Raw genomic sequence first — 24,803 nt, 5'->3', positions numbered from 1 at the left:
AAAGCCTAAGAGTAATTTCTAACCTGCTAAACCTGTGACTGTGTGAATTTTAAATGCCCATTTACTAGTGTTTCTTAAGCTCCATTATTAAGTAAAGGCTTTCTCAGTTGATGGAGCAGACTTAAGCAGAGCTCCGGGACGTTACTGTGTATCTTTAAAATTAAAAAGGCTGTTTCCACATAAGATGGGATGATATGATGCGAGTCACTTACAGCAGAATTATCCACATTATTATTTTTATATATTATTGTAGCACTTAGAGGCCCCACTCAAGATCAGGGCATATTGTGCTAAGTGCTGTGAACACACATAATGAGAAACAGTCCTTGTCCCTAATGAGCTCGTAGCCTACATAGACAAGACAGACAAAGGTGAGAGAGAGGCATTATCATTAGCCTCATTTTACAGAAGGGACCTGCCCAGCATCACGCAGGGAGTCTGTTGCCGTGTTGAACCAAAATCTCCTGAGTTCCAGTCAAGTGCCTTAACCATAATAATATCCTTCCAGGGTGCTTTTTGGCATGGTGCTTCCTAATAGCCAGCTTAAAAATACCCCTCATTCATTTTGTAAATACCCAGCAACTTGAGAAGATGAGGCTCAACGCAAAGTCAGGAAGGACAAGTACACTCGCTGGGTTAAGGGTGAGTTAACTAGTGACTCTCTCTATAATATCTGTAGGCAATTTTCCCACTCTCTGCCCAAAAGAGGAGGTACTGGACTGTTGCACTGTTAGCAAGTGCAAGCTGACTCAACTATGTGATTCATAATGGCACCGGTAGGAATCTACTGTAGCATGTGTGAGTGCAAAGGATGAAGGGATGAGTGTGACCAAGAGCATGCAGGGATGTGATCCTGAATTAATGAAAACGCTGCTGTGTGGTTGCCATGTTACTGTTGTCTTTTATCAGGAGTGAAGCCCATACCTCATCATGATGAGGGCCAGGCTTAAGCCCATACCTCTTTGGACATGCACACACCATGACCATTTTTTACCCTGTACTCTTGCAAGTAAAGCAGCAGCTGCACTAAGAGCCTTGAGGGTTACTGAGGCCAGGTCGATCAGATTTTTAAGTGTAGACCTGGATACATCACTCTAGGCTGTGAAAAATTTTGCCCCCGGAGTGCTGTTGGTAAGCCGACCTAACCTCTGGTGTAGACCATGGCTGTAGCTGGGCAGTCCCAGCAGCTGTTGTGTAGGCATAGTCCCCGGAACTGAGGGCATGTCTAACGTTTAAGCTTTCTGGTGGCCCTACTGATACTGGAACACCACATTCTTACCATCCAGGCTAAGTACCATGTGCAGTCTTGCAGACTTCGGGGTTTGAGATGTGTTCTGAGGGGTGATGAGACAACTTGAAAGAAATTGAATAGGATAAAAACCCAGAAGTCTGCATGCTGAAAAGCCTATTGAAGTCAGTAAAAATGTTTCCACTGATGTCCATGGACTTTGGTTCAGGCCCTAAACAAGCCACCAGAATCTGCAAAACTGGAGTAGAACAGCATTTTCCTTCAACAAAAGCAGCTCCTGATTCTGTAATCTCATTGCTTAGAGCTACAGCTGTTTAAAACTTGCTGGATTTTTAAACTCAGGAGCATGCATTTATTTTGTACCTTCCTAGTACATTTTCTTTGAGGATCTCAAAGCATTTAAGGAGTTAAGCCTCACAGCACTTCTGGGTTTTGGTAAGTAGTATTAATAGAGCTGGTTGAAAAATACCAATTATTTTTCCTAGGACATTTAAAAGGAATTGTATTATTTATTGTCATCATTTTCGGGGCCAATTTTTCAGGGTTTTCTGTAAAATCCAAAATGTAAAGTCAGTTTTGGATTTAAAAAACAAAAAGAAAATTCTAAAAGTTTTACCAATTCCGCCCCCTTTTTGGCATTTAAAGGGTTGTGGTTGGTTGGTTGTTTTAGAGCCAAAAATGTTTACCAAAAATAAATTTCAGTTTTTGGTTTCCTATTTTTGTTCATCAAAACACAGGGAAAATGTTGTCAAAATAAAAAATTGTACCAAAAAAATTCTGTTCAGCACAGTGTGATGGGTTGGATCACAGAAACCCCCTTGGGAGCTGCCAACTGATGTGCCAAGACTACCCCATTCCTATTTTCCCTGCCAGCTCAGGACTCCAGCACCCTGTCTTGCTGAGCCAGACACTCCCATCTGCTCCAACACAGACCCAGGGTCAGAATTACCTGCCCCAAAGCTGCAGGTTTACCTGAAAACAGCTCAAAGAAGTGTGCTTGTCTTTAGCACTCAGATGCCCAACTTCCACTAGTGTCTAAACCCAAATAAATCCCTGTATAAAGTTTATACAGGGTAAGCTCATAAATTGTTTGCCCTCTATAACACTGATAGAGAGATATGTATAGTTGTTTGCTTCCCCAGGTATTAACATATACTCTGAGTTAATTAATAACTAAAAAGTGATTTTATTGAACACAGAAAGTAGGATTTAAGTGGTTCCAAGTAGTAACAGAACAAAGTAAGTCACCAAGCAAAATAAAATAAAATGCACAAATCTATGTCTAATCAAACTAAATACAGATAATCTCACCCTTAGAGCTGCTTTAGTAAGTTTTTTCCTCAGACTGGACACCTTCCAGGCCTGGGCACAATTCTTTCCCCTGGTACAGCTCTTGTTCCAGCTCAGGTGGTAGCTAGGGGATTCTTCATGATGGCTCCTCTCCCTCTCCTTTGTTCTTTTCCACCCCTTTATATATCATTTGCATAAGGCAGGAACCCTTTGTCCCTCTGGGTTTCCACCCGCCCCCCACTGGAAAAGCACCAGGTTAAAGATGGATTCCAGTTCAGGTGACATGATCACATGTCACTGCAAGACTTCATTACCCACTTGCCAGCACACACATATAGAGGAAGACACTCAGGTAAAACACAGCCATCTGCTGACAGTGGTCCTGGTTATGGTAGTCATCAAGATTCCAAACCACCATTAATGTCCCACACTTTGCATAATTACAATAGGTCCTCGGAGTTATATTTTATATTTCTAGTTTTAGATACAAGAGCGGTACATTTATACAAATAGGATGATCACACTCAGTAGATTATAAGCTTTGTAATGATACCTTACAAGAGACCTTTTGCATAAAGCATATTCCTGTTACATTATATTCACTTATCATGTTTTTATAAAACCATATAGACTGCACAACGTCACACACAGGAAAAACACTTCATATATTAATGCAAAAATTTCCACCAGCTCTAATTATTAGCTGTTTACCTCAGATGGAGAAACTGAGGTACAGAGCATTAAAGTAAGTGGAAGAGCCAGGAGACTGACCCAGAACTCCTGATGTAGAGTCCTATGATCTAACCACCAGATTATACTTCCTCTCAAGGAAATGAACGTCTTCTGATGGGGACGGTGGTATTTTACAGTGGTTCATGAGCAAACTAAATTTTCAGGTTCAGTAACACTGCACATCAGTAGTTGCTGCATTTGGTTCCCAGGTTACTTTAATGGAATATCTTCCATCTTGCCAGAGTTTAATTCATTCCAAATGATTTCTGGTTTTCTTTTTCTTTTGCATGTTGCTGTCTTACAAAGCAATTAAACTCTCAATTTTCCTTAAGGCCGGTGATTATATGCCTAACTGCTGAGGAATCACAAGTATTTTTCTGAAAACCAATTACAGATATTTAGGATAAGGGTAACATGCATCCTTAAAATATCTTTTAAATACTCCTTTAATTGAAAGTAGATGAAATGTAAAAATGTGAGGCCTTGTTGAGATAGGACTATGTCATTTTGATGTGCAGTTATGGTTTTATAAAAGATTAAATGCTTTTTTTTTTTTTCCAACAGAATATTTTTGGACCACTTTTTTCTAATGTGTCCCAAAGAACCATGACAGCATTTAGGTAAAACAAACTGTTGCAAAAACCATTTTTCTGAGCTAGTAGTAATAACTTATTGGTGAATTGGTTTGCATGAGGCTGTTTGCTAGCTTTTCGTGTTTGCAGGCTATATTCTTTGAACTCATTGTGTGCCCGATGTATGCTCTCAGGTCCAGATCCTGGGCTCCTGGTCTTGTTGTTTTGCATAGCTGAGGCATGTGTAAAGCATCCAGAAAACATTCCTTAAGTAACAGTTGAGGCTTCCCCATGAGGAAGAAGAATCACCATGCAGTACAGAGCTGGTGTAATGTGGCAGGAGCAGAGACTGCTGGGGTGGAGACATGGCAGGGGGGCAGTGAGGAATAGGGATGGGTCAAGCTGTGAGCAGGGAGTGTGTGTGTGTGTGTGTGTGTGTGTGTGTGTGTGCTCTTTGTCTGATCCTAGGTCTGCAAAGCAGGCCCTGAGGGACAGCTGCATCCAGCATAACTTAGAGCAGCCCCTAGGATGTTCTAAGGTCAGCACAGGGCAGGAGCTGCAGATAGGTGGCTTAGTGCCCCCCCCACCCCCGCATCCCCTCCCCTTCATAGCTGCTTGAGGAATAAGCCTTTTGCTTATAAGTCTTCAACTGTGTTGAGGGCTTTTATAAAGAGGACGGTGATCAATTGTTCTCCATGTGTACTGAAGGTAGGACAAGAAGTAAACTGCTTAATCGGCAGCAAAGCCGATTTAGGCTAGAGATTAGGAAAAACTTTCTAACTATGAGGAGAGTTAAGCACTGGAATAGGCTTCCAAGGGAGATTGTGGAATCCCTGTCATTTGAGGTTCTTAAGAACAGGTCAGACAAACAGGGATTGTCTAGGTTTAGGCAGTTCTGCCTCCGCATAGGGGGGCTAGGCCTATATTTCTATGGTTCTATGAAAAGAAATCTCAGAATTAATAAGGTCACATATGACATTTTTATGAGGCCAAAAGTTACTGAATTGTAAATGTATTTTTTAAAACCACATATTCCATCTAAAAACTCTACTCCGAAAACTCATCTGCAATATTGGCTAGTTTATTTCTGATTATCTAAGCTTATAATAACATGAGAATCATTCTCTCCCAAGTTCATTTCCCATTTAATGTATCTTTAGTGAGAGAGGCAATGACAGGCAAGCTATGTTTAAAGGATTAAAAAAAAAAAAAAAAAACTGAGGTTTCATATTTAAAAAAAAATTAGAAACTTTAAGATAAAGTCTGAGGATTTAGGGCTTAATCCTCCAATGTGCTCAGCATTGCAGGGAGATCCCGAGTGTCCTCAACTCCCACTGATTTTAATATATGGGGGTTGTAGGAGCTCAGCACCCCCAGGATCGGGATGTTAGTGTAGGGCTAGATTCTGCACTGCACCTCCTGAGACATTCCGCACAGACCGTTCAGCCCAGAGGGAGAGGAGCGAAGGTGCGTAGGCTAAAACTCAATCCGCTAAACTCAGGCTAAAGATGTTTCCCTGTATTTGTGTTAGGAAAATTGGTTGAGTTGAGGTTGGGTTTAGCTCATGTTAGCTCAAAGCATAGAGCCACTTTTTCTAATGTAGACAAAATCAATGGGAGTCTGAATCCCCTGCAATCAGAGGCAGCAAATACTATTCCCTTACAATCCGACATCGAAGGAACTACAGAGTGCACCCCTTCTGCCTTCATTTGATTTGCTTGGATCTCTTCCCTCCTCATGGCTCAGCTTAAAAGAGCCAGAATATAGCCCCATGCCTAAAATGACTGTGGATGGTTTGTGCAACACCACACTGCTCGGAGCACCATTTTGCCACATTCAAGGGCGGATGGATGCATACAACTTAAATGGGAGTTAGGCTGCATTATCAAGGGAAGAATTGGAACATCCTCCCCCATCACGTCCCCTTCATCTCCAAGCTAATAAATCATTGTATGGTTCAGAATGTCCTTCTTCAAGGCTTTTTCAGCCGTATACTTTGATTTAATCCCATGCTAACTCTCTCAGATTTATAGTGCTCCTCCTGCTTCCCATGAATTGCGAAGCTCCAAAGGGAGGGTCAGCCTCGGCGATAACTGGGTGTGTTTTGTTCTGCACAAAGACTTCGGGTCTGGATTGGGCTAGAATTTCCCTTTCTACAAATTTTATGGCAGCATTAATTATTTTTTTCTTTAAGAATAAAACAACCAAAATGCCTGGGGGGTAAAGTGCATATTTATGGCTGACTTATAAATGAATCGTGGGTACCTGGTGTCATGCAATGCACTTAATACATGAGCAATATTATCTTCCACTTATATGGAGGTTCTCATTCCAAATCACGTTCTGAGCAATATATAGGCAGCACCATTGAAATGCAGCCCCCTCTGAGGGTCTGTTTATACTGCAGACTAGACTAAGGTGTGATTTACAGCTCTGGTAGTGGTAGACATAAGTGCACTAGTTTTACCCATGTTCGCATGGCTAAAACTAGCAGTGTAGATGCAGCACTGCAGGCTTTAGCAATACAAACAGGTACCCAGGGTTCTGGGCTGGCTTGTGGAGCCCATGCCACTATAACTACCACTGCTATATTTAACCATGCTAGTGTAGGTATGTCTACCTGAGATGCAGGCACATCTTGGATTTTAGTGAAGAAATAGCCTCTGTCTCAGAGTATCGACTCCGTGGGGCCTGATGCTCTGACTGTGGAAAGAGAGAGAGTTATGGCCCAAAGCCATTGAGGCAACCCCCTGGCTCTTATAAAAAGTGTCCCATGGGGTTTTTAATGTTCACCGTGAGCAGACTGGTATGAGTCCGAGTCTCGCCTCACTTACATCAGTGTAACGTCACTGTTCCTCCTGGTGCATAGGGGGTGTGGCCAGGGACAGGAGCAGGCTATGGGAAGAAGGGGCATGGCTGGTGGGAAAGGGTCATGGTAGAAGCACTGCTGAATTCCAACTATTTCCAGCTACCACAAGGCCCCTTAGCGCTATAGACATCTGGGCACAAGCTGAGGCAATGCTAAGGCTGTCCTAATCTGCACATCAGACTCCAGCAGTCTCCAGAGAGCCCTCAAATGGTCCCAATATAGGGACTGGAGCAAAAGTGAAGTAAAGCCAGGCACTGTGTGTCCGTAGTTGAGCAGAGCTCAACAGTACTGAAAAATTGTTCCTAAGGAGTCTAGTATTATGACCCTTCAGGCTTTGACTTCTATAGCAAACACATCCCAAAGCTTAGGCCCTGATTTTGTTTACATTTAAACCGAGGTAAGTTAGGAGTTGAGCTGGGTAAAATTTTTGGACAAAACTTTTTCCTGAGAAAAATGTGTATATTTAGTCACAGCAAAACATTTTGCGAATTCTTGCCAGTTTTGCTGAATTGATTTGGTGGTTTAAAAAAAAAAAAACCTGCAAAAGTCAAACACTTCCTTCTTGCATTTTGGAAACAAAACATTTGGATTGTTCAGTTCGCAATGACTTTGTTTTGAAATGGCCTTCAAATTTATTTTAAAATATTTTCAAAAATGCTTGAAGTCTGAACAAAACATTTCTTTGCAGGTTTGGGGAAAGTTTTTTTTTTTTTTTTTTACTTGAAGTTAATTATTTTTCTGATTATTTGGTTCATCACAAATTTAGGAAAAATCCATGTTCAATTTGACTTGCAACAATTTTTTTTTTTTCCAGAATTGCCCAGCAAACCAGAAACTCCATTATTTGCCCAGTTCTGGTCAGCAGTAACTCCACTGAGGCCAGTGGTGTGATAGTGGATTAGAACTGGTGTTAGTGAAAAGAATAAGGCCTTTGCCTTATGTTTCAGTAATGGAGCATTCCCCTTAAATCTAAGAGGGTCAGCAAAGGCCACAAGAACCTTTTCTCCTCTGCCAGCAGCCTTCAGCAACAGGGGTTCAATGTTGGCACCTGTTTCTATGAAAACCCAAGACCAAACCGTGCTGGGCAGTATGTGCACACAGCTCCCATTAGCTTCAGGAGCCTCTGCACATACTGAGCTGGGGTTATTAGGTCCCAGATAGACAGAGATGGGAGGGCTGTTTTTGGAGGTGACTGCACTGTGAAGTTCCCCCTAGTGATCGATGTCATCTTTCCTCTGCCCTTTCAGCTTTGAGAGAAAGTTGGTGTGTGTGTGTGTGTGTGTGTGTGTGTGTGTGTGTGTGTCTCTCTCTCTCTCTCTCTCTCTCTCTCTCTCATAGCTTCCATCAGACAGACTCATCCCATTAGTAATAATGATAACACTATAAACATTGCCCTTTCACAAAGCAGGAGACCTATGAATCACTGACCTGGCCGCCTGAATCAAGATCCTTTTTTTTTTTTTTTTTTTTTTTTTCCTTCCCCCCCGTCCAATACTACCCTTTCCCAGCCCTGCGCCCTACCCATGATGGCACCAAGTCTTTCTTTAGAACAACTCCCAGCATTTAGAGAGAGAGAAGGGGGCAAAGACCAATAAAACAGAATGCAAGAGCTATAAAAACAAGGCACTGCTGAATTCTCTTGAATCCAACCCCCCCTCCCCTCCCCCCTTTGCCCCATTTGGGATTGAGGATTGAAATAACCAAAGCGAATCTGAGAGACTTTAATTGGAACAAGTTGCTGGCACAGTTCTTTGCTGGAGTTTCCTTCACCCTGTAAACAATTGGCCTTGACTGAAGCTCCCAGGCTCCCTGGAAAAGGCAAAGCTGGGGGGGAAGGGGGGCAGAGGCTGAGTCAACATGTCTGATGCACTTTCCCAGCAGGCAGAGCTGGGAAGTCCCATCGAGCTTGCATATTCGGTTGCTTCTTCCTCTTGATGCATTTTGACACCACACATCCCTATGTTGTGCACAGTGGTGAAAGCAGAGGGGGTGCATGAGATAGGGTGTGAGAGGGATGGCAGTGCAGAGGAGGAGAGATAGAATGAGCAGGGTTGAGTGGAGGGGGGGGGTTGGAGAGGAGAAGATGATGGGGGGGGGGGGCGTGGAGACAGTAAGAGCAAATAGAGAAAGATAATTGAAGAGAGGGAGCCTGGAGGCATAAAAAGAGGGAAGGAGGCAGTGCCCTGACAAGGTGATTAAGCTGCATGGAGTCATCCTGTGGGCCTCTGATTACTGGCCATGAGAGCCGACCAACCAACTGATTTGGGGGTTCTGTGGCCTGAGTGAGAAAAATAAAAAAAATCAGGTTGTCTTGAAATGAAATGTTTTAAAAAATGATGAACTGTTTTTGTTGTTTTGTTTTAAGGTTTTTAAACTTTTTTTAAAAAAAGATATATACATTTAAACATTGCAGTAAAATTTGGAGCAAAAAGGTGTTTCAAATCAACTTTTTTTTTTTTAGATGTTTTTCTTTGACAAGCAATTCAGTGAATTCAGACCAAATTCACAAATTGTTCCCGTCAAGTCAAATATGCATTTTTCATCAAATAAAGGTTTCACACAATACATTTTTCCCAGTTCTACTGGCAATGCAAAACCCCTGTGCCCGTAGGAACAGGGGCAACCCAATTCTGCTGACTAAGAGAAGGCTATTTAGTTATGAGCTGAAAGAGAGCTGGGAGAGGATGAACAAGGGGAAAATGTGGAGGGGGGACAGGAAGATGATTCAGCAAAGGCTAGATACATAGATCGATACGTAGTCCAGGCCCCATGAGCTTTCACGTGCCCCTGAATCATTATAAACATCCTGTCTAGATGAATCCTGCTTTTAAAATATTTCCATCTGAAATTATTCTAGCTAACCATTTCTCTCCAATAACAAAGAAATACATTAATGGACATCCCCCCACGCGCGCAGCCCCCCACACACATACAAGTTGTCAATCATTTCAGCTAGATGCTTTTTTTTATGATTACCCTCCTTTCCCTAAAGTCATGTTTATTATTTCAGTTAAATAGTGAATTTTCTAATAGCCTTTTTATATGGCCTTTAAAATGTCTTCTCAAACAATCAAATGAACCTTCCCATAAAATACTCCTTAGTGGAAGAGGGGCAAGATTCCCTATGAAGATTAGAACCAGGCTTGGATTCTTGCCGTTGTGTATGTTTCGCAGCAAATGCTCACTAACCGCGTCTGTCTAGTAAGATGCGGAAAAAACTAAAAAGCCGTGACCAGGCTTTGCATTCTGGGCTCCTCATTTTTCAATACTTTACTTATTAATTATTATTTGTAGTGTGGTAGCACCAACTTGAGACACATTTTAATTTTCTTAAAATCATGCTCCTTTAAAGACTTTTAGTTTTAGGCAACTAAAAATGGAGACACTAAAAATGAGTTACTTTTTAAATATACTTTCCTATAGTTTCCTAACTTAAATGTTCCCTAAATAATGCGATTCACAATTTTGCCCCGCAATTTGCAGTAGAAACAAATATTCTTACTTTTGTTCTCATTGCATTACATAAAAAAGAGGATGATGGGGAAATTCTTTCTTTCTGTCTGCCCCAATCCTACAGCGTTCTCCCATTAAGAAATATTGACAGAGAAGAATGTTGTTCATTTCCCCTTTTTTCCGTAATGTGGATTTATGTCTAATTTTCACTGGGGGGGAAAATAGCTTAATTGGACTGCTAGTGGATCAGATCCAGAGCCCACTCAATTTCAATAGGAGTCTATCCATTGACTTCAAGTGCTTTGAATCATACCCCAATGTATAAAGTTATTCACATATGCTTTTGCAGGATCTGGGTGTCAGCTGATAAAATCAGCTGAGATTTTACCATTAGGATCCTTCATTTGGGGAGAGGAGACAATAACACTGAAGTAAAACCAATCGTGAGGCTCAGAAGGTTCAGAGATTTGGGACAAGCTGTGGTGAAAAACATTCAAACTTCTGGGGGCTTATCTGAATCAGCCTTTTGAGTCCCCCATCCCTGATGCCACGCCCTTCCTCTGCAAACTCTCTAGGATGTTATTGCCTGATACATGGTTACAGCTTTGGAACGCTTTCCCACGGCTGTTATCTCTCTAGGATGACATGGATAATACCTCATGTAAATACCCCAATTCTGGGGTTCTAAAAATACCAGAAAAAATAGTATGTTGCAGCCTCCTTGTGTGCTAATGCCAACCTTTTCAAAGATGGCCTTGGACTTTGTGTGCTTTGATTTCTTGGTACCTAACTTGAGACACCAGCGGCCTGATTCTCCGCTGCCTTGCATAGTCATTTACACCTGTGCAACATGAGCATAAAACACTGCCTTATTAGAATAGCAAGGTTCTGCACCCATTTTTCACTCTCCATACACAGATATAAATGCACAAGGTGTAAGACAGTGGAGAATCAGTCCTCCAGGCTTTTGTGAACCTACTGTTACTGTAGCGATTTGTCCCTTGCTACAACTTCTGTATTAGTGATCACAAAAGGTGAAATTCACTCTGTGCAGTGGGTTGGCACAAAGCCTATGTGTCAATTAATTCTCACTTATTCTGTGAATTTAAGTAGTTTATAGACCTACTACTGGCCCTCTTCCCAGAGGCGAATGTCAGGCTGGAAGATTATGAGTGTACTGCAAGTGATGAGGAGCAAGGGACTGACCAGCGTAAGCACAAATTGCACTCCTGGTGTCATTTACAAGAAATCAGCATTCGTCATCACGGGCAGCTTAGCTTCCTCAATGAGAGTTAAAAGTTCAATTAAGCTCCTAGTCAAGATGAACACAACTCTGATGTCAGTTACTAACCACATCCTGCTTTGACTCTGGAGGGTTTTCCTTTTCAAGGTATGAGAGCCATGCATGCAAATCCCTTAATTTGTTGTTTGTCCATGTATTCCTTGAACACTCATTTAGAAATTTAGCCCTTGATGAATAATATCTAGCTCTTATATCACACGTTTCATCAGTAGAGCTCCAAGTTCTTTACAACTGAGATCTGAACCATTATCTCCATTTTACAGACTGGGACACCGAGGCAGAGGGAGATGAAGTGACTTGCTCCAGGTCATCCAGCAAGCCATTAACAGTGCTGGGAATAGAATCTAGATGGCCTGAGTGCCAGTCTAGTGCTCCAGCCACACTGCAGCCTGAAGAAAGGGTGCCACTGGAAATGAAAATAGTATATGGGTGGCACATGCCAGTGTCAATCTTCTATTCATCTGCTATCAAATCTACTTAGCTACTTGTCATTAATTTATAATGCACCTGTGACGTGCATTCTAGATATCACTAAGGCCTGGTCCACACTAGGCGTTTATGTCGAAGTTAGCGCCGTTACATCGAATTAACCCTGCACCTGTCCACACCGCGAAGCTATTTAGTTCGACATAGAGGTCTCTTAAATTCGACTTCTGTACTCCTCCCCGACAAGGGGAGTAGCGCTAAATTCGACATGGCCATGTCGAATTAGGCTAGGTGTGGATGGAAACCGATGCTAATAGCTCCGGGAGCTATCCCACAGTGCACCACTCTGTGGACGCTCTGGACAGCAGTCCAAGCTCGGATGCTCTGACCAGCCACACAGGAAAAGCCCCGGGAAAATTTGAATTCCTTTTCCTGTCTGGGCAGTTTGAATCTCATTTCCTGTTTGGACATCGTGGCGAGCTCAGCAGCACTGGCAACGATGCAGAGCTCTCCAGCAGTGATGGCCGTGCAATCTCAGAATAGAAAGAGGGCCCCAGCATGGACTAATCGGGAAGTCTTGGATCTGATCGCTGTGTGGGACGATGAGTCCGTGCTTTCCGAGCTGCGATCCAAAAGATGGAATGCAAAGATCTACGAGAAGATCTCTAAAGACATGTCAGAGAGAGGATACAGCCGGGATACAACGCAGTGCCGCGTGAAAATCAAGGAGCTGAGACAAGGCTACCAGAAGACCAAAGAGGCAAACGGACGCTCTGGATCCCATCCCCAGACATCCCGTTTCTACGAGGCACTGCATTCCATCCTAGGTGCGGCCGCCACCACTACCCCACCAGTGACCGTGGACTCTGAGGATGGGATATTGTCCACGGCCGGTTCCTCGGACATGTTAGTGGACGGGGAAGATGAGGAAGGAGATGAGGAGGACGAGGCAGTCGACAGCGCTTACAACGCTGATTTCCCCGACAGCCAGGATCTCTTCATCACCCTTACAGAGATCCCCTACCAACTGTCCCCAGCCGTTAACCCGGACACAGAATCTGGGGAAGGATCAGCCAGTAAGTGTTTTAAACATCTAAACATTTATTTATAACAGAACAGGAATATTAAGAATAACAAAAATGGGTTTCTCATGATTAGTTTGCCCTAGGCGCTTAACGTTTCAGTCCTGGGCAGTGCAACTATTTAAAAAAAATCTAACAATGTCCAGTTTAGCATGATTGTTCTGCCCCATCCGCTCTACTGTTTAGTCCCTGCCAGTGCAGCTACAGTAAAATGCGGTCTATATGTCCAGGGATAGAGCAGAAATCCTCCTGGGACATCTCGAGGAAGCTCTCCGGGAGGTAATTGGAAAGCCTTTGCATCAGGTTCCTGGGGAGAGCGGCCTTATTGGGTCCTCCGTAGTAGGAAACGTTTCCGCGCCACGAGACAAGCAAGTACTCAGGGATCATTGCCCTGCAGAGCAGGGCGGCATACGGCCCTGGTCTTTGGAGGCTTTTCCAAGCATTCTTTCCTTCTCACTGAGATCCTCATCAGGGTGATGTCGCTCATGGTGACCTGCTTTGAATTAGGTAGGGGAATGTTAGTGTTGGGACTGCTTGCCCGTTCCTTTACTGAACTGTAACCGCTGGTTTGCAGCCACGCGGTGGAGGCGTGAGAGGGGCAGCATACAGGGATCTTTCCCGGGGACAGCCGCGAGGGGGTGGGACAGGGGCAGAGTTCCTGCTTGCCGGATTGCTGGCAGCAGGGACTGGCATTGCTTTCAGTGTGAAAGGAGGCCAGTGCTACTATTAAAGTTTTAAGCTGCCACAAGTCTACGGCTTACCATGTCTGCCTGCTACACAAATTCCGGTGTCCTGCCCCGCTTCTCAGATCTTCAGTGCAAGACCCCAGGCACTGAATGCGAAGGCCGAGAATTCGACCTTGCCCTGAATGCGCATGTGATAGGTGCTGTGCATGGTCTTGTTCACAGAGAAAGACTATGTTCATTGTTCACAACTACATTTATCTTTCTGAGGAATTCACTCCCTTTTTCCCATTCCCACAGCCACATCTGTGACTGTCTCACAACCTAGCCTGGCATCACACTCCCAGAGGCTAGCGCAGATTAGGCGTAGGAAGAAGAGGACACGGGAGGACATGTTCTCGGAACTTATGGGCTGCTCCCGAACCCAGGCAGCACAGCAGACCCAGTGGCGGGAGAACTTGTCCCAAATGCACCAAGCACACATGGAACGGGAGGAGAGGTGGCGGCAGGAAGACCAGCAGGCGACTCAAACGCTGCTTGGACTATTGAGGGAGCAAACGGACATGCTCCGGCGCCTTGTGGATGTTCTGCAGGAACGGAGGCAGGAGGACAGAGCCCCGCTGCAGTCTATCTGTAACCGCCCTCCCCCGCCACCAAGTCCCATACCCCCCTCACCCAAAGTGCAAAGAAGGAGGGGCGGCAGAGTCCATGCAAACTCTCACTCCACCCCTGCGGACAGCTCTAGTAGTAGAAGGCTCTCATTCCCCAAAATTTGACAAGTTCTTTCCTTCCCGCCTCACACAAGCCCCCGTCCAAGTTTCACCTCCCAGTTTCATGTGTAGTTGCTAATAAAAAATACGTTTCTGTTAATTACTGTTTCTATCATGTTCTTTTGGAGGAGGGAGGGAAGGGGGGGGGAAGGGGGTTGGTAATTTGACAGGACAGTCACCTTTAGCAGGGTACATAGGCGGGGGCAGGTCCAGCAGCAGGGCACATACACAGTGCAGTCACTAGTTACCCTGGTCAGTCTGGGAGGTGGTTTTCATGTTCTGTGGTGGGGGGTGGGTTGCTCTGTGACTTTGTGGCGTGGGAGGGCAGTTACAGATCTTATGCGGCGGTCCTTATCCTGGATCACAGAGCCACGCAGCAGGGGATCTGTAACCGTCCTCCCCCTGCCACAAAGTCACATAGCCCCCCATACACACAGTCCCGATCAGAAGGGGTGACAGGCTCCGTTGAAACAACCAGTCCACCACTGCGGAGCCTGTCAATCCTGGAGTTTAGAAGCGTCATTTGCGTCACTACACTACACCCGCTCCCCACCACAGTCTGCGTCCCAGGTTTAAAACATTCCCGTGAAAACAGTAATAAAGAAAACGGTGTTCATTAGCAAAGTAGAAGTGATTTTATTTCTAAACATGTGTTGGAAGGAGGTGAAGGGGGTATGTAACTGGAGAGGATAGTCAACATTAACTGGGTAAAGAAACGGGGGCAGGTTCAGCTTCTCTGTACACAAACTTAAAAGTCACAGGTTACCTGCTCACTCAGGAACCTAGATTTCAAAGCCTCCCGGATGCACAGCGCGTCCCACTGGGCTCTTCTAATCATCCGGCTGTCTGGCTGGGCGTAATCAGAAGCCAAGCTATTTGCCTCAACCTCCCACCCCGCCATAAAGGTCTCCCCCTTGTTCTCACAGAGATTGTGGAGCACACAGCAAGCTGCTATAACAATGAGGATATTGGTTTCGCTGAGATCACAGCGAGTCAGTAAGCTTCTCCATCTCCCCTTGAGACGGCCAAAAGCACACTCCACCACCATTCTGCACTTGCTCAGCCGGTAGTTGAAGAGTTCTTTTTCACTGTCCAGGGTGCCAGTATAGGGCTTCATGAGCCAGGGCATTAGCGGGTAGGCTGGGTCCCCAAGGATGACTATAGGCATCTCCACATCCCCAAGAGTTATTTTGTGGTCCAGGAAGTCAGTACCTTCCTGCAGCCGTCTAAACAGACCAGAGTTCCTGAAAACACGAGCGTCATGAACCTTGCCCGGCCATCCCACGTAGATGTTGGTAAAACGTCCCCTGTGGTCCACCAGTGCTTGCAGCACCATGGAAAAGTAGCCCTTTCTGTTAATGTACTGGCTGGCCTGGTGGTCCGGTGCCAGGACAGGGATGTGAGTTCCATCTATGGCCCCACCGCAGTTTGGGAATCCCATCGCTGCGAAGCCATCTATGATCGCCTCCACGTTTCCCAGGGTCACTACCTTTGACAGCAGTACATCAACGATTGCCTTGGCTACTTGCATCACAACAACCCCCACGGTAGATTTGCCCATGCCAAAGTGGTTCGCGACTGACCGGTAGCTGTCTGGCGTTGCAAGCTTCCAGAGGGCTATGGCCACTCGCTTCTGGACAGTCAGGGCTGCTCGCATCCGGGTGTCATTGCGCTTCAGGGCAGGGGACAGCAACTCACAAAGTTCAAGGAAAGTTCCCTTACGCATGTGAAAGTTTCGCAGCCACTGGGATTCATCCCAGACCTGCAGCACTATGCGGTCCCACCAGTCCGTGCTTGTTTTCCGGGCCCAGAATCGCCGTTCCACAACATCCACATGACCCATTGCCACCGTGATGTCCTCGGCGCTGGGTCCCGTGCTTTCTGACAGGTCTGTGCTACTCTCAGACTTCAGGGCCTCACCGCGGTGCCGTAGCCTCCTCGCCTGACTTATCTGCATCTGCCCCTGGGAAAGGTAGATGATAAGCTGCGAGGCGTTGAGAATGGCCACAACTGCAGCGATGGTCGCAGCGGGCTCCATGCTCGCAGTGCTGTGGCGTCCGCGCTGTCACTGACTAGAAAAGTGCGCAAACTGATTTCCCGCCGGCGCTTTCAGGGAGGGAGGGCGGGAGTGATGGACGGATGACGACAGTTACCCAAAAGCACCCTCGACACATTTTTTTACCCAGAAGGCATTGGCGGCTCCACCCAGAATTCCAATGGGCAGCGGGGACTGCGGGAACTGTGGGATAGCTGCCCACAGTGCACCGCTTCCAATGTCGACGCTTTCCCCGTTAGTGTGGACTCACAAAGTCGAATTACTGTCCTTAGTGTGGACACACATGTTCGAATTTGCAATATTGATTCCAGAAATTCGATTTAAGTAAAATCGAACTACTCTCGTAGTGTAGACATACCCTCAATTACATATTCTTTCAGTTATGGGGTGGTGATAGCAGGGTAAATGAGCAAATTGTAAACCATATTTTTTGTATTATAGGGGTGCCTACAAGACTCAACTGAGATTTTCAGACCCATTGTGCTAGAACCTGTGTGTGCACGTGCGCGTGCGCACACACACACACACACACACACACCAACCAACCAGGAGGCCATCCCGACCCCAAAAGGGTTTGCAATCTGAACAGATAAGGCAATGGGGGAGAGGAGAAACAAAGGCACAAAGAGTGGAAATCACTTGCTCAGGTTGGGATGGCTTTAGGGGAGTGTGATCAGGGCAGCTGCCTTGAGCACCAACATTCAGGGGTATCAACTCCCCATTTGTGAGGGAGACGGCTATTTTATTTGCGAGAGACGAGTAGCAGAGCCAAGATTAGAACACAGCTTTCAGTAACACCCAGTCCAGTGCCTGCCTCTACTAGACCACACACATGCTACTTTGTGTTGAAGTGAGTACTGCTCCTTCGGTACGAAACACACTGCTGGCTAATCAGAAGCCTTTAAATTCTTCACCATTTGCCTGATTCTACACTACACTAACAAAATTAGAAACTGAATTTTAGGGACCAGTCATGCATTGGCAGGAGCTGAGCTGGAGGATCTCTCAGCATTTTCCCATTGCCTAAGGCGCTGCTTCCATCGTATTTTATTTCTTCAGAGCATTTAGAACAGTGGGTCTCAAACTTTTGCACTGGTGACCCCTTTCACATAGCAAGCCTCTGAGTGTGATCCCCGTAATAAATTAAAAACACTTTTATATATATTTAACACCATTATAAATGCTGGAGGCAAAGCAGGGTTTGGGGTAGAGGCTGATGGCTCGTGATCCCCCAGTGGTCCTGACCCCCAGTTTGAGAACCCCTGATTTAGAACAAATGATCTAATATTATAGCCCAGATTCTGAGCTGCAGTTCAGGAGTAGCTCTGATGGGGCTGCCTTTCAGTCCCTCAATCCAGGATCAATCTAGATCAAGCCAATTTAGAGCAGCCTGGAGGTCACTGCTTTAAACTGCACCAGCTGCCAACACCCCCTGCTACATCTGAGGATTGCCAGGTTGTGGGGATGTCCATGTCTCAGCCTTTTCCCTGGCCATGTATGGTAGATGGAGTTGGGGGGCATAGTTTAGTCTATGCAGGACAATTCCTCAGGTAGTAGGTCAAGTCAGCTTTAGGACAGTTATGCACTGTGGGAGTCAGGGCCGGGTCTGGCTTTTTTGCCGCCCCAGGCAAAAAAGCCTCCGGACGCGTCCCCCCACCCCACCCCCCAGCGCGGCAGGGGAGGGCGGCCGGAGTGCCGGGGGGAGGGCGACGAGTCCTGGTCGGGGCTCCTCTCTCCCCTGCGGCCAGAGTGTCGGGGGGAAGGTGGCGAGCCCGCCGCGGCTCCGCTGTCCCCGGCGGCCAGAGCGCCGGGGGAAGGGCGGCGAGCCCGCCCGGGGCTCTGCTGTCCCCGGCGGCCAGAGCGCCGGGGGGAAGGCGGCGAGCCCCGGCCGTGGCCCCGCTCTCCCCGGAGCTGGATCACCGCGCCGCCCCCCTCCAGGTGCCGCCCCAAGCACAAGCTTGGTGGGCTGGTGCCTGGAGCCGGCCCTGGTGGGAGTGGCATGAAGCCACCTATATGCAGGGAAGGATCTGTCCTACAAGTGCAGACTCAAATTGCAACATACTTCCCTCCCACCCCCGCTCCTTCTGAAGAGATGAAGCCAGATCCATGCTAGTATAACTTGGAAGAGCTCCACTGACTTAAGCTGGACACCGAGTTCTACCAGCTGAGGATCTGGCCCATACAATTTTACCAGCGCTTGTAAAATGCACTTTGATTCTTTCTGACTTTTATTTGTTGCTAAAACCTAATTGAAAATGCTAAAAGCACACTGAGCAGTCAAGAATTACCAGAGAATATTGATAGTTATGGTGTTAGTGGTTACCACTCATTTTAAATTAATTGCAGCCCAAGGTAAAACCACATGCAATAGTGATTTCCATCCAACAAAGCTGTCCACAATTGAGGTTATAACCACTATCCTCTAGTTTTGTACTGTTTGATATTCAAGAGCTTGAAACGAAGATGGCGGGGTTGGTTTTGGACTGGGTTCCAGCCGTTAATCACAAAGGATACTGGGGAGAAATTTGGCTCTCATGATTTGTCAGAGACTGTTTCTCAATCACTTTCTCTATGTGGCCAAGCCCATTGTTATGTGGGGCACAACACACAAAGAAGCTGCTGCTGATCACGGCTTAACCTGCTGAAGCCAATGGCAAAATTCTCATTGAATTCAATGGGAGCAGCATCAATCCTTTAACAACAGGAAATGGTGGACAAATGGCCTGTGGATCAGATTGTTGTTAGAGATAAGCCTGAACCAAACCCCTGAATCTGAACACGGTAGAATTTAGGGGGAAACGGGAAGAGAGAGGATAGAGTCCAGGGTCCAAATCTGAATCTAGATTTGACAGTTGTACCCCAAATCTGTAATGGGCTAACCTAGAAAAGTAGAGGTAATAGGGCTAATAGAAAATTGTCAGTTGAAAGCTGTTTTTGTTTTGTGTGATGGAAAATTGGGATTTCCACTCAATGGAAAATTTCATGGAAAGTGTCTGCTTTCCTCTTTTTTTTTTTTTTTTTAATCATCAGAAAACCCCCCACAAAATTTTCAGCTGCAAATGGAAAATTATGACTTTTCTATCAAAAATTTTAAAGAAAAGTTTGTATTTTTGACAAAAAGTCATAATTAGCATGGGGGGGGGGAGAGAAAACCAATTTCCAACTAACTTGAATAGACATCAGATACATGCACAGGCTCCCAATAACGTCCCACACATTTTGCCATGTTGGGTGAGGGCACTGAGCCATTTGTTGTTCTGCCTCTTGCCAATACCTAATGCTTCAAAGGAAGGTTAGTAAATTCAGTGATACAATTATTAGCAACAGGAAGGTGGTTCGGTCTTCTGTACCAGACGTTGAATAGAGTGAAGAGAGACAGGTGGTAGAGCACTGGGAAACATCTGTTACTGAGTTTATTATTCGTGCTTCTATTTTTCTGCACCAGAGTTCTGCTGTACAACTTCTTCAATGGAGCATTTGTAAAAGAAAGAAATGAAAAGTTTGCATACTTTCTGATAAGGGACAGACAGCTGTGGTGTGGGAAGCAGAACCCAGGGATGTTCTGGAGGGACCAGCACAAGACCTGGGCATCACTTAAGTCCTATTTGGAAGCATCATATTCTGGATCTTTTGATGTTCCAACCCATGTTAAGGAAGGATGGTTTAGTGGGTAAGGCACAAGAACAAGACCCCATGGTACTAGGAGTTGTCTGAACACACAGTAAGAGTACAGCTGCATTAGGACAAAAGATGTGATGTTACCTTGTGTTAGCTAATACATGGTAATATCCTACCAACCAGGCTGTAGTTTTCACATGTGTTAGCAGGTCAAGGTGAACCCTATGGGCTGGTGTTCACCTCAGCCTGCTAGTGTGTTACTATTACAAACTGCCTTGTCTTCACTAGGATTTTACCTCATGTTACTTACTAGCTGTTACCTAACGCAAGGTAACAGCTCACCTCGTGAACACAAAGCCTAAGAGACAGTCTCTGCCCTGAAGAGTTGACAATATAAATAGACAGGACCAAGTATTGTTGTCTCCATTCTACAGATGAGGGAACTTCCATTGATTTCAATGGGAGCTGGGCACTGAAATACCTTTGGAGCATCTGGGCCTAAATGACTTTCACAGGGTCCCCCAAGAAGTCTGTGGCAGAACTGAAAATTGCGCCCCCCATCTCCTAAGTCCCAGCCCAGTGCTTTAACCACAAAGGTTGTCTTTTCTCTCTGCATACTATTGGAGCTCATATTTGGACAATAAGTTCCTGTTACACTGGCTGGCACGGAGAGCTGCTACGCCAGTGCATTAGTGTTATGCACATAGAGAAAAGGACAAGGACAAGACGTTTTCTTATTGACCTTTGAAAGCTGGAGAGGGAAGCAGAAAATGCTCCCTTAGGTAATGCTAAAGGCAGCATGCAGTATTGTTCAATAGAGAGGCCCCCGCCAGCAAGTTCCAGGTGGATAATATGAGGTTTGCTTTGGAAACTGGGCAATCTTTGATTTTTTTTTTTTTTTTATTGGGTACCATCCTTTTTAACACCCTTGTACATAGCAGACGTCAATGTCTGCCATTAACAAAGACTTGCAAAAGAATAAGACAGTTGCTAAGGAAACTTCTGTTGCACAGGAACTAAACAAACAACAGCATGTTAAGCAAGGAACCATGCAAACTAGGGGCCCAATTCTGCAAATCTTTATTTAGGCAAGTACCCCCTTGACATCTCTGGGGGATCTCCACTACTCATATGAGTAAAGGTTTGCAGGTTCAGGTCCAAGCATAAGACAAAAGCTTCCTAAAGCAGTCTCAGAACTTTAAGAATTAACTGCTTGGAGAACGTCAAGGCAGCAGCATGCTGTGGAAATAGCACACATCCATTTCCGGCCTCCAAATATAATTAGTTGTCATTTGAAAGCCACCCTGTAATCTTCGTTGTGATATTAATTTCACCCAGAGTTGCTAACAGGAACCATTTAGTGTACACAGCCCTCAATCTTTAGCTAATCTTTAGGAAGTTTACAGCAGTTCTCAAAGATTAGCCACCTTTAAATGGAACAAGTTGTGTCATTAGAATGTACCCAAGTGTCTTTGTGCACTTCAAATAGTTTGTCAGGTTTTTCCTGGTGGTGAGGCTGAAAAGGTCGTTTTGCGCCTTTGGTTTATTGGCTGGCGGAGTCAATTCATTATGACCTCGATTTTCAAAGAGCTTGCTTCCATTTAGATACTAAACTAACTGTTCAGGTTTATAAAAGTGCTCTGCTGAGCTATTTGAAAATCTCCCCTTAAAATTTACCTCTGCTCTGCCTACAAAAAAAAACTTGACAATGTTAGACAACCGGTATGCTGTGACTGCTGCTTATCATGCTGATCATAATTATCTCACTGCTACCTTGTGTTCCCTCCATCTGTTTGTTAGATCTTCCTGTTGTCCCTAGTCTTTTAGTTAGGGGTTGGCTGTGTCTTCACTGAAAAAGGAGTTGTGAGACAGCTCTTTCAATGTAAAATTGTAGTGGAGATAAGGCAAAGGCAGTTTTTACCTCTGAGCTGGGCAAAAAGTTTTGTACAAAACTCTTTTTTAACAAAAAATGAAGATTTACTGGCACCAAAATATTTTGTGACTTCATGTTAATTTTGCCAAATTGTTCCTGCTGAAAATAAAACAAACTTCCGGGGGAGGGGGGAGAACAAAAACGTTTTTTATCCCCCTGACATTTTAAAAACAAAAATTCCCAATCTTTTGGTTTGAAATCACTTGTTCATTTCAAAATAATCTTTAATTTCATTTTTTAAAAGTCCAAAGCATTTTAAAGTGATCCAATTCAAAACAAAACATTTCAGTTTTGTTGAAAAGAAACATTTTGTTCAACCCAAAACAATGTTTTTGTCTCTTTGGTTCACCAGTTTTTTCCCCCAAAGTTTCATTTTCAGTTGATCACCAATTTTTCCCCATTTTTTCCAAATTGCCAATGAACTGAAAAATCCATTATTTGCACAGTTCTAGTATCTACTCAAATTCAACACTATACCTCTCACCTGGAGTTAAGCTTATCTAGCTACATCAAGGTAACAATTACTATGTCTAGCTTATACAGCAAGATAGTTTTCTCACTGTAAACCACACATTTTTTTGAAGTGAAGAATAGCCTTCGTCTACACAAAGTTGCACCTGTTTAACTAAAGTTGTGAATTTAAAGTGACTTACTTGAACAGGTACGAACTGCTGTGTGAACGCTATTATTTCAATTTATTTCAGATTAGTTTAAATCAGTTAGGAAAATGTCTAAGCTAAACCAAAATAAGATTCACCATATGAGGGTTTGTACCACTTTAACTAAACCAGTTCAAATTTGTGTGTAGACAAGACCCTAGATTATAAGCTCTTTGGAGCAAGAACTATTTTGTTGTTATGGGTTTGTGCAGTGCCTAGCACAATGGGGCTGGGATCTCTAGGCACTACCATAATACACATAAGACATAATTATTATAACAAATGGAAGCAGCTAGGTACCTCAGTACCTGGTCCTTATTTACGTGTCTAAATGGGAGATGAGCTGCTGTGAAAATCTAGCCCTGTTTAAGTGTGATTGTATTTTGTTTTTTTTTTTACTGGTCATTATTTGTAATTGCAAGTCCATTGTGGTGGGGTGACTAAAGCTAAGAACTCAGGAAATCTGGATTTTATTCTTGGCTCTGCCACTTGCCTGCTCAGTGACTAAGGACAAGTCACTTCACCTTGCTATGCCTCAGTTTCCCCATCTATATAATGTGGCTAAATGATCCTGCCCTCCTTTGTAAAGTGCTTTGAGATTTATGAATGAAAAGCACTAGGTTTATATTAATTGTTAGGGCATCAAAAGTTTTTTTGCATGGGCTTATTTAATTGTTTATTTAAATCTAAAGACATAAATAACATAACAAAATAACTGAATGCTAAGGGCCTCTCTCTGCATGGATCTATCTCATAGTTGAAGGGGACTGATCAGCCAACTGTATTAGTGGTCTCTGTGGGGATGGAGATAATTAGATAACAAGAAGATGAATAACAGAGGAGAGGCTGAGGAGTTTGGGGCATGCACAGTAGTCCCACAGGGAATATGCAGGAAAGCTGTACTGATTTTCCCAGGGAGTCCCTTCTTCACTATCATCATCCCCCCCTCCCCCGACCCCCCACTTTTAGGTATTTATTGTATTTTTTTGTGTAATAAATACTGGCCCTAAGTTTGATCCTGGTTTCCCTCCCACCCTTTGTCTCTCTTGTCTGTTTAGACTGTAAGCTTTTCAGAGTAGGGACTGTCTCTTACCATGGGTATGTTCAGCACTTGGCACAATGGGGTCCTGATCTTGGTTGGGACCTCTAAGTACAGCTGTAATATATACAAAATAACCCTGCTTCACTCTGAAGTCGCTGGGAGTTTGGCAATTGACTTTAGCATAGATCTGGTTTGGAAATTTTCTGTTGCAGTGATTTTCAGTGGGCATTTCTGCAGAAAAAGAATGTTTCCATTGAATTTTTTTTATCAAAAAAATGAAAATTTCATTTTGATTGCCCCTCCCACCCCAATGAGAAGACATTTCATGACCAGCTCTAGTTCAATGGGAGTAAAATCAGGTCCTGGTTGAGGGGGGAGAAGGGTGAGGGTGAGAAACTCTGTGGGAGCCATTCCTGTTTGCCCTCTGCAAGGTATTAATGCCAATAACAGTTCTGCAGTAAAAACAACCCAGCATCGAGCAAAGCGGAAAAACAGCTGCTAAGTGTGGAGAATCAGAAATCTGATTTGAATAAGAGTAACCAGATTGCAGGAACTTTAAATAGATTGGAGACTAACGTAATTAAAATAAAAGGGTTCAAAGCACATTAAAGGGCATTAATATGCAATAAGGAAACTCTTAACCTACCAATTCTCCATATACACAGTCATCAAGGAAAAAGGAGCAATGCCCATAAAACCATTCTCTCAGGAAGGGCAGTGGGTTCAGTGCCTGACAAGAGATCATAGCTGAAAGTAACAGCATTAAATGGAAAGTTTGGTTATTGCCGGATGTTTACTACAAAAAAGCCTCGATCCCACGAGGTGCTGGGCGCCATGCAAGCAAAGCCTGGCCTCAGTTTGGAGCTTCGTTGCCTTAAATGAGACTCTGCACAGGCACCAAGGTCCATCAATAGGACACAGAAATTAATACATCTTTCTAGTATCCTGTCTCCAACAGTTGCCTAGAGGAAGGTGTATGGGGCTCTGCAGTGGGCATCTATGGAATAACCTGCCCACAGGGGAAGTTTCTTCCTGACTCTTGTTAGGTAGCAGTTGGCTGATGTCC

The sequence above is a fragment of the Malaclemys terrapin genome, chromosome 2 (assembly GCF_027887155.1).
Source record: "Malaclemys terrapin pileata isolate rMalTer1 chromosome 2, rMalTer1.hap1, whole genome shotgun sequence".
Taxonomy (NCBI): domain Eukaryota; kingdom Metazoa; phylum Chordata; order Testudines; family Emydidae; genus Malaclemys; species Malaclemys terrapin.
Note: the sequence above shows the minus strand (reverse complement) of the source record.